The following is a 9,804-nucleotide window of genomic DNA, read 5'->3' as shown; positions in this document are numbered from 1 at the left end:
TTGAAAAAAATCAAGTACTGACTAAAAAATATATTCATATAGTTTTTATATAAAAATTATGTTAAAATCTGAAAAAAGTACTGACAAAAATGTATAATTTTAAGCAAAAAATGTTTAAAATCTGTACATTTATCTTTGTGTTGTAAAATAAAGTTGTTTAAAAAATAAAACTAAAATAACCCATTTTAAATCAATTTTAGAAACATATATGAGTACAGTACTTAAACCATTTCCAAGTTATCCTCACTACTTTGAAATGCATTGCCGTTATTGTTTAATGTTGTTTTACACACACAAGCACAAACACACACACACACACACACACACACACACATACACACACTCACTTTTACACATATACTACACTAATTTATAAAAAGAATCTTTCAGAGTCCATTTATTGTTGTTCACTTATATATGTGTTTAGAAGTAACAATTTTATTGGAAAACCTATCAGGGTGATCATTATGTGGGCAAAGCTAGTTTTTCCACTCAGTCACCATTGGTTGTCCTTAGCACTTCATCTAGGAAGTGGAGAAGAGGGCTTATGAAATTTCCCCCTTTATCTTAGCTAGTCATTTGGTGTTGCCTTCTTTCACGTATTGTTTAGTTATCATACCATTGAGCTCCCCTGATATCCGTTTCCATGTTTATATATATATATATATATATATATATATATATATATATAAATACATCCATAATTATATATATATATATAATTACCTTTTTTGAAGCAACAGCACACATAATGTTATACTGTCTCTTTCAGTTTATCTTAGGATTTTTGTTGCTGTAAATATATACCATGACCACAGCAACTATTGTAAAGATGAACATTTAATTGGGGTTGAATTACAGTTTCTAAGATTCCGTCCATTATTATCAAGGTAAGAAGCATAGCATCATGCAGGCACACATTTTAAAGTGGTAACTAAGAGCTATTGGTCAGGCTTAAGCTTAAGAAACCTCAAATCACACCCCTGTGACATAATTCCTCCAACAAAACCATATTTCTGATTTACTGTTTGTACTCAGGTGAGGTCAGGTGAAAATAAGGCTAAAGCCTGTGACTGGGAAGTGAAAAAAGAAAATGGAGCTAAACATTTTAAGAGGGGACAGAGAGACAGAGAGATCTACTAAGAATATATGAAAAGGAGATGGAGGAAAAAGTGAATCAGAACCACATGGTCCTAGGAACCATAAATAATTAAGGATTTTTTAGATAAATGATTGAATAATATGGGGCACATATTTTCAATCTATGTATGTAGCTTTTATAAATGTCAATTCAGTTTTGAGTAGTATGTGTGGATAATTTGGGGGTTGAGAATTTACTGTTATTAATCTGGCTTACAAATTACAAGCCTCTGGAGTTTTTATTTTACAGGGCTAGAGAAATTAGAATCACAGGCACAGATGTCTTTAGAAGATACAAGTGGGTCAGCAGCAGCTAACAATGGGAAACCTTGACTTGTTGCTGGTTCACTGTAGGAGAAGGCAACACTTCCAGCACATAGCTGGGCTTAACTTGTATTGTTTTTTGGTTTTTTTTATAATTACATACTACACTCACCTACTCCATCAAAGATATATCTCCTAGTGGTTCCATTCCCTATAGAGCTGTAGAGGCAATCTTTTTTTTTTTTTTTTTTTTTTTTTTAAACCACCACATTCCATTCCTTGGACTGATGAGCTTGAAACAATATCTTAATATAAAATGCATTCAGTCAAACTTCAAAGTCCCCATATTCTACAACAAATGTGTTTAAAACTCAAAAGCTCAAAGTTTCTTCTTAGATTCATGGCAGTGTCTTAGCTATAATCTCCTGTAAAATAAAAATAAAACATCAAAAGACATGCTTCAAATATGTAATGGCATAGGGTTTACTGTTATAATTCTGAAATGGAGGACTGGGAGCAAAGTGAGAAAATACAGAACAATAACCAGATGGACAACCAATTTTATAAACTCCAAACTATACACTTTTATTGATAATGTGCTTTTCAGATTTCCAACTCTTTTCAGCTTTGCTGACTACAGCATACTTCTTTCTGTTGGGCTTGTTTCCTTCCTCTTATTTTTTCCCCTGCAGGTATCTTTACAGTTCTAGCATATCCAACATTTTGTGGTGTACAGGCTTTATCTTTACAGTTTTACACATGTGGCCTTTCTAGGACTCCATGTAGGTACACCTCTGACATATACCTGGTTTTAGCACTTTCCTTAGTTGTGTAAGGAGATTCTATTATACATTTCTTATATTTTTGACTCTATATCCAGAGCCATTTGGGCATAGCTGCAAATTTCTGTTGATTGCTGGAGCTAGAACATGGCCCACACATCTAAACATATTTTCTTCAGCTTTCGGTTAATAATAAATTCCTTGGTTGCCTAAGCTCAGCTGCCATAGATCTCAATCTGTAAATCGGTTAGATTTGAAGTTATAGATTTCCTTGACTCTGTCTTTGAATGTGAGTATTAATGGCAGGCATCACTATACCTGTCCCTAACCTTTTCTTTCATTCATCTTCACAAATTGGAAGCTTAGCTGGGTAGGGTCTTGCTGTGATGTCACCACTCCCTTTATTCCAATTAATATCAGGATGTTCTTTAATATGTCAACCCCCTTGAACACAGGACTTAGCTATATTTCACTTCCTTGTGTCTAATTTCTATTTTACTGCACATTACATATTTCTTTTTGCCCAGATTGACCCTGATTATCATAGATCTTCATAAGTGCAATCACTAATAACCACATGACAAAGTTAATGCTAGACTGCTTGACATTTCTTCTGCCAGTGCAACTAATCTCTATGTTACACACTTTTCCTGTGAAACTTCTTGTGCTGGGCCCATACAGTTCATTTTACCCTCAACAACTGTCTTCCATGTATTTACTAGAATGACTTATTAAGGTGCCCTTACAGCACTCAACTTATTTTCTAATTGAAAAAGTAAAAGGACACATTCTTTCATACAAAATCATGGGTTGACCTATTACGGAAAGACCACAGTGTCTACTATCAAGTTTTGTCTTATTTTATATATCTATTGCTGTGAAGAGACATTAAGCAGAAGAATTAATTGGGGTCCACTTACATTTTAAGAGGTTTAGTTCATTATCATTATTGTAGGAAGCATAGCATCATGATGATAGGGAAGTAGCTGAGAGTTACTAGCAAAACCTGAGTTTCAGAGACCACAAACTCCACTAGTAATACAATTCATCCACTCATATTCTAACAAGACTACTTCTCCTAATAGTGCTCTTTGCTGTAGACAAACTAGGGGAGGGGAGGGACACTTTATTCAGATAACTAACTTCCTTTGTGTCATCTTTATAGCAATGTTTCCTGTGCCTTAAGTATAGGGTTTGTAGATGCGTCAACTGAGGCAGGACATTTTACAGTGGTTTTTAAAAAATGTTCTTTCTGACTTAGTTCTTTACAGAGATAGAGAGAGCAATTCTCAAAATTTTTCTGAAATAAAAAAAGGATAGTAAAAACTATTCTCAACAATAAGGGAACTTCTGGGAAAACAACCTTCCCTGACATCAAATTCTACTATAGAACAATAGTGATTTAAACAGCATGGTATTGGTACATACGCAGTGAAGGAGATCAATGGAATAGAATTGAAGACCCATGTTTAAACCCACACACTTATAACCACCTAGTCTTTGACCAAAAAGCCATAACTATCCAGTGAGAGTGAGAGAGAGAGAGAGAGAGAGAGAGAGAGAGAGAGAGAGAGAGAGAGAGAGAGAGAGAGAGAAGGGCGGGAGGGAGAGAGAGAGAACAACAACAACAACAAAAAAAAAAAAAAAAAAAAAAAAAAAAAAAAAAAACATAGTCAACAAATGATGCTGACCCAAGTGGTGGTCTGCATGTAAGAGTAAGAGTATGCAAATTGAACCAGTCTATCACCTTGTACAAAGCTCAAGTCAAAATGAACCAAGGGCCTATACATAAAACCAGATATGCTGAATATAGTAGAAAATGAATTGGAAAAAGCATCAAACATATCAGCAGAGTGAAAAATCTTTTGAACAGAACACCAATGGCTGGTGCTCTAAGATCAACTATAGACAATTGGGATCTCATAAAATTCCAAAGCTTCTATAAGGCAAATGATAATGTCAACAGGACAAAACAGCAACCCACAGATTGGGAACAGATATTTATCAACCATACATAAGATAGAGGGCTAATATCCAGTATATATGAAAAGATCAAGAAGTTAGAACCAAATACTTTTTTTTAAAAAAGGGTATAAAGAGCTAAATAATTAACTTTCAACTGAGAAATACTGAATGACCAAGAGACACCTAAAGAAATTGCCAACATTCTTATTCATCAAGGAAATGCAAATGAAAACAAGCATAACATTCTACCTCACACCAATCAGAATGGCTAAGATCAACTCAGGTGACACCAGATGCTGGAGAGGATGTGGAGAAAGAAGAACACTCCTCCATTGCTTGTGGAACTGCAAACTGGTACAACCACTTTGAAAGTCAGTCTGGTGTTTTTTTAAAAAATTGGACATAGTCCTGCCTCAGGATGCAGCTATACCACTCTTGGGCATATACCCAAAATATGCTCTAACATGCAAAAAAGATACATGTTCCACTATGTGTTCAACAAACACAGGTGCTTCTCAAAAGAGGCATAGATACAGAAAATGCACTACATTTACATCATGATGTACTGCCTAGATATTAAAAGCAATGTCTTCATGAAATTCTAAGACAAATGGGTGGAACTAGAAAATATAATCCCAATTTAAGTCACAAACCCAGCCACAAAAGAACACATATATTAGGTACTCACCTAATATATTAGTAGATATTAGTGGATACTAGACAAAATGCTCAGAATACCCCCAATAAAACTCATAGACCGTATGAAGCTCAATAAAGAAGAGTAGAGTATGAACGCTTCAGTCCTACTTAGAAGGAGGAACAAAATAATCAGGGAAAGTAGAGAGAAGCAGGAATTTGAGAGGGAGTGAGGATGAGGAGAAAAAAGGGGATAGAATCAGGTGTGGGAGGAGACAGGATAGAGAATTGAACAGAAGTGTGTAGCAGTGGGGGATGGGGAAGTGGTAGTAGCCACTAGAAAATCATAGATGCTAGATAAGCCAGAGACTCCTAGGTCCCAGGAAGAATGACATTAGCTGAAATACCCAACAAAGGGGAGATCAAGAGAACCTGTATAGACCTTATCCAGAGGTTAGGCACAGCCCCTGTTGAGGAATGGAGCCATCCACCCATCTCTAAAATATTAATCCAGAATTGTTCCTATCTTAAAAATAAATACAGGGAAAAATGGAGCAGAGACAGAAGCAATGGCCTTCCAGAGTCTGGCCCACCGAGGAATCCATCTCATCTGTAGATACCAAACCCAGACACCATTGCTGATGCCAAGAATCACTTGCTGAAAGGACCCTGGTATAGCTGTCCTCTGAGAACCTCTCCCAGAGCCTGACCAATAAAGATGATGGTTTTGCAACCCAGTAGGAAGAATAACAAATCAACTAATCACACTTTCCAGAGCACGCAGGGACTAAACCACAAACCAAAGAGGAAACATAAAGCTACCCAATACTCCAGCTCTAGATGTAGCAGAATATTCCCTGGTCTGGCATCAGTTGCGGGAAATCTCTTGTGGTCCTGTGGAGGCACGATGACCCAGCATAGCAGAATGCTAGGTTGGTGAGGTGGGAGTGGTTGGTTGATTGGGGAGCTCCTTTATAGAAGCAGGAGGGAGACCAGGAACAGCAGAGATCCAGGGAAGCAAGCCGGGTTAGACTGCACAACAAGTAGCCAGGGTGCAGAGGGGTCTGGGCTGAGCGCCGAGAAAGGACCTCCCCTCCCCTGAATGGTTCAGGGAACAAGAACTCTGCCATATGGACTTGGTTTCCACCCTGAGAACCAGTGCGTGCAGACCAAAAGTTCAAACCATCTGCCACTGGGAACAGCAGAGATATAGGCACACAGCCCTGGTGAGATTGGACTGTGAGTAGCCAGGGTACAGAGAGGTCTGGGCTGAGCATGTGGAAAGCACCGCCCCTTGGTTCACGGGAGCAGGAACTCTGCCTTAGGTACTGTGTTTCCACATGGAGGTCTCGTGCATGTGGACCAAACACACAGGCCATCTGCCACCAGGAAGAGCACAGACCCAGGGACACAGGCCAGGTACATGGGAGAGATGGAAACCAATCACTGACAACAAGATGGCAAGAGGAAAGCAGAGAAATTACCCAGTGGAAACCAAGACAACCTTGCAACACCAGAACCCAGCACTGTCATCACAGCAAACAACAGAATTCAGAAACTGTGAAGAAAAAGAAGACTGAGACCCGAAATCAGACCTCAAGATGATGATAGAGATTCTTAAACAAGAACGAGAGGAAAAGCATAAAGAAATAGAAGCTATTAAAGAGGAAACAAGAAAAGCACTCAAAGAAATCAAAGAACTAGAGAAAAACAGAACCAAAGAAATGAAGAAATTGAAGAAGGAATTTAAAATGAAGGGGAAAATATAAAGAAAACACGAAAAGAGACAACCCTGGAGGTAAAAAAAAACAAAAAAAAAAAACCTAAAAACGCAATCAGTAGTCACAGATGCAAGCATCTCCAACAGGCTAGAAGAGATGGAAGAGAGAATCTGGGGTGCCGAAGACAACATGGAATACATAGTCAAAACAGTCAGAGAAGATGCAAAAGCCAAAAAGCTCCTAACCCAAAATATCCAGGATATTCAGGACACAATGAGAAAACCAACCCTAAGTATCATAGGAATAGACGAGGGCCAAGAATATCAACTAGGAGACACAGTAAATATCTTCAACAAAATCATAAAAAAAAAAAAAAACTTCCCTACGCTTAAGAATTAGATCACAATGAGTATAAAAGAAGCCTACAGAACTCAAAATAGAGTGAACCAGAAAAGAAATTCCTCCCGACACAAAATTATCAAAATGCCAAGTGTCCAAAGCAAAGAAAGAATACTAAAAGCAGTAAGGGAAAAAGGTCGTGTAACATATAAAGACAGACCAATCAGAATCACACCTGATTTCTCAAGAGACTCTGAAAACTAGAAGATCATGGCCAGACATCATGCAGATGCTAAGAGAACACAAGTGTCAGCCCAAGCTGTTATACCCAGCAAAACTCTCAATCACCATAGATGGAGAGACCAAGGTATTCAAAGACAAAGCTAAATTTACACAGTATCTCACCTCAAATCCAGCACTATAATGAATTATAGATGAAAAACACAATACCAGGAGGGAAACTACATCCTAATAAAAACAGAAAAATACATAAGCAAGAAAACCAAAAAAAGAAAGACACACAGGCACAATTCTACTTCTTAAAGCCAAAATAGCGGGAAACAGCCACCACTATTTTTTAATATCTATTAACATAAATGGACTCAATTCCCCAGTAAAAAGACATAGGCTATCAGACTGGATACAAAAACACAACCCAGCATTTTACTGCATACAGAAAACTCATCTCAGAGACAAAGACAGCCACTATCTCAGAATAAAAGTTTGGAAAAAAACCTTCCAAGCAAACAGGCCCAAGAAGCAAGCTGGAGTTGCCATTCTAATATCGAATAACGTAGATTTTCAACCAAAAGTTATCAAAAAAGGTAAGGAAGGACCCATTTTACTCATTACAGAGAAAACCTGTCAGGCATGCTACCAAACCTTTAGAAAAATCAAGTACTGACAATAATGTATTCATATAAAAAAAGAAGCAGGAGGGAGGGAAAATGGAATAGGTGGTTTTTGGAATGGAAATCATGAAGGGGCACTGCATTTGAAAAGTGAGTAAATAAAATAACCAGCAAAAAATGTTCTAACTGCTGTTAGGATTATGAAAAATCAGAATTGTATTTGTGACTGAAATATACAATAGAAACTTACATTTTGAATGAAGTTTGGTATATTGTCAAATCTTGCTTTTATGAGATATATTAATCTTTCCCTGGGGTGTTTACTTATATAGAAACTCTATAGCATAATTATAAACTGTTATTTTTATTATCTGAATCATCTATCTTCTATAATTTCTTGATTTATTACCATTTCTTCTAGTGCTTTACAAGCTATTGCTAATTTCTCTTTTAACCCATAAATGAACCATCACTAAATGTGACCATACAGTAAGGCAACTCATTTTAAAAATATGGAAAGATTCTTCATTCTGAATATCTGTGAATTCCATCTTATGATACTGTTCCATCTTGTGGAACCATAATGGACCAGAGTTATAGAAGAAAGATTTAGAAAGTTTCAATTCTAGGTATTTCAAACATGAAGATGCAGGAGTTGGCTACTACTCCCTTCCCTACCTAGTGTCAAAAAGCCAGGTCCTCCATCTTCAAAACTGTCAGTAATCTGTTACCATAGAATTTATTTTTATTCTATCCTTATTTGACCTTATTAAATATTTGCCTCTGGACCCTCAATCCCGTGAGTCTGCATATGAAGTATCTTTTTACACCCATGCCCTGGACATGGTACATGATCACAAAAACTTGACTCAGAGACCATGGCTCCTCCCTATGGACATGAGCACCTATTTCTTCCCACCATGAATAAAAATATAAATGAAACAAACAAACAAAAAAAAAACAATCCAAACCAAAACAAAATAAATGTTCTTCAAAGCTCTTCCCATGTGTGTTCTTTGCCCATGCAATTGCCATTTTGGAGAATCCACACTGCACTGACCAACACTATGCCAAGGTCCCTTCATTCTAGTTGAGTGTGCTGAACAATAGGCCTGAATACAAGGGGGAGAACTGCTCAGACACTTGCTTCAATCCAAAAATCATCTAGAAAGAGTAGATGGGTCAAAAATTTTATTGCACAAATACGATGACCTGTTTTCCAAGCTCATATGCAAAGGTAAGCTGTGGTGATGCTTACTGTGGAACCAGAACTAGAAAGAAATGAACACAAATGACTAAACAAAAAAACAAAACAAACAAACAAACAAAAAAACCTCTAAGATTGTTTAGAAAAAAGAAGAGAACACCCATGCATATTTTTTAGAACTTTTAACAAACAAGAAAATGAAAGGCAGTGGAATCTTTGTTAAACATGTTGGGATTAATACAGTGTTTTCATTTTTTATAGGCATCTTCTATTCTCAGAAAAATCAATAATCTTTGTTTACTGAATGATAATATACTTTACCTTTCATCATTTTAATGATGTCATAATAGAGTCAAAACAAATGTAAGTTGATGAACAAAACAACTACACAGTAACAAAACCATGATCATTATAGTAATTTTATAAGTTTCTAGTAATTGAATCCAAAGTGTAGTTGACCTACATTTCTAACAGGATCTACAATTTCATGTTCTACAGTTTATTTTAAGCTTCAAGATTAGCTTATAGCATGTTCACTGCCATCTGTCTTCATATACAAGGAAAGAAAAAAAAAAACATTACTCCATGTTTATAATACCAACTGAAATAGAACAGGGTGAGAGGAGCATAGGCCATCTGCCACCAGGAACAGTAGAGATCCATGGACACAGGCTTGGTAAGACTACACTGGGAGTAGCAAGGTGCAGAGAGGTCTGTGCTGAGCACTCAAAAAGTGTGTCTCACTCCTGATTGGTTCAGGAGAGTAGAACCCTGCCTTAGGGTCCCTGTTTCCACCCAGCAGGCCCGTGCATGTAGAACAGGCACTCTGGCCAACTTCCACCAGGAACACCGGAGTTCCATGGACACAGGCTTGGTGAGACTACACTGGCAGTAGCCAG

This window comes from Micromys minutus, assembly GCF_963924665.1.
Source record: "Micromys minutus genome assembly, chromosome: 25".
NCBI classification, from domain to species: Eukaryota; Metazoa; Chordata; class Mammalia; order Rodentia; family Muridae; genus Micromys; species Micromys minutus.
Note: the sequence above shows the minus strand (reverse complement) of the source record.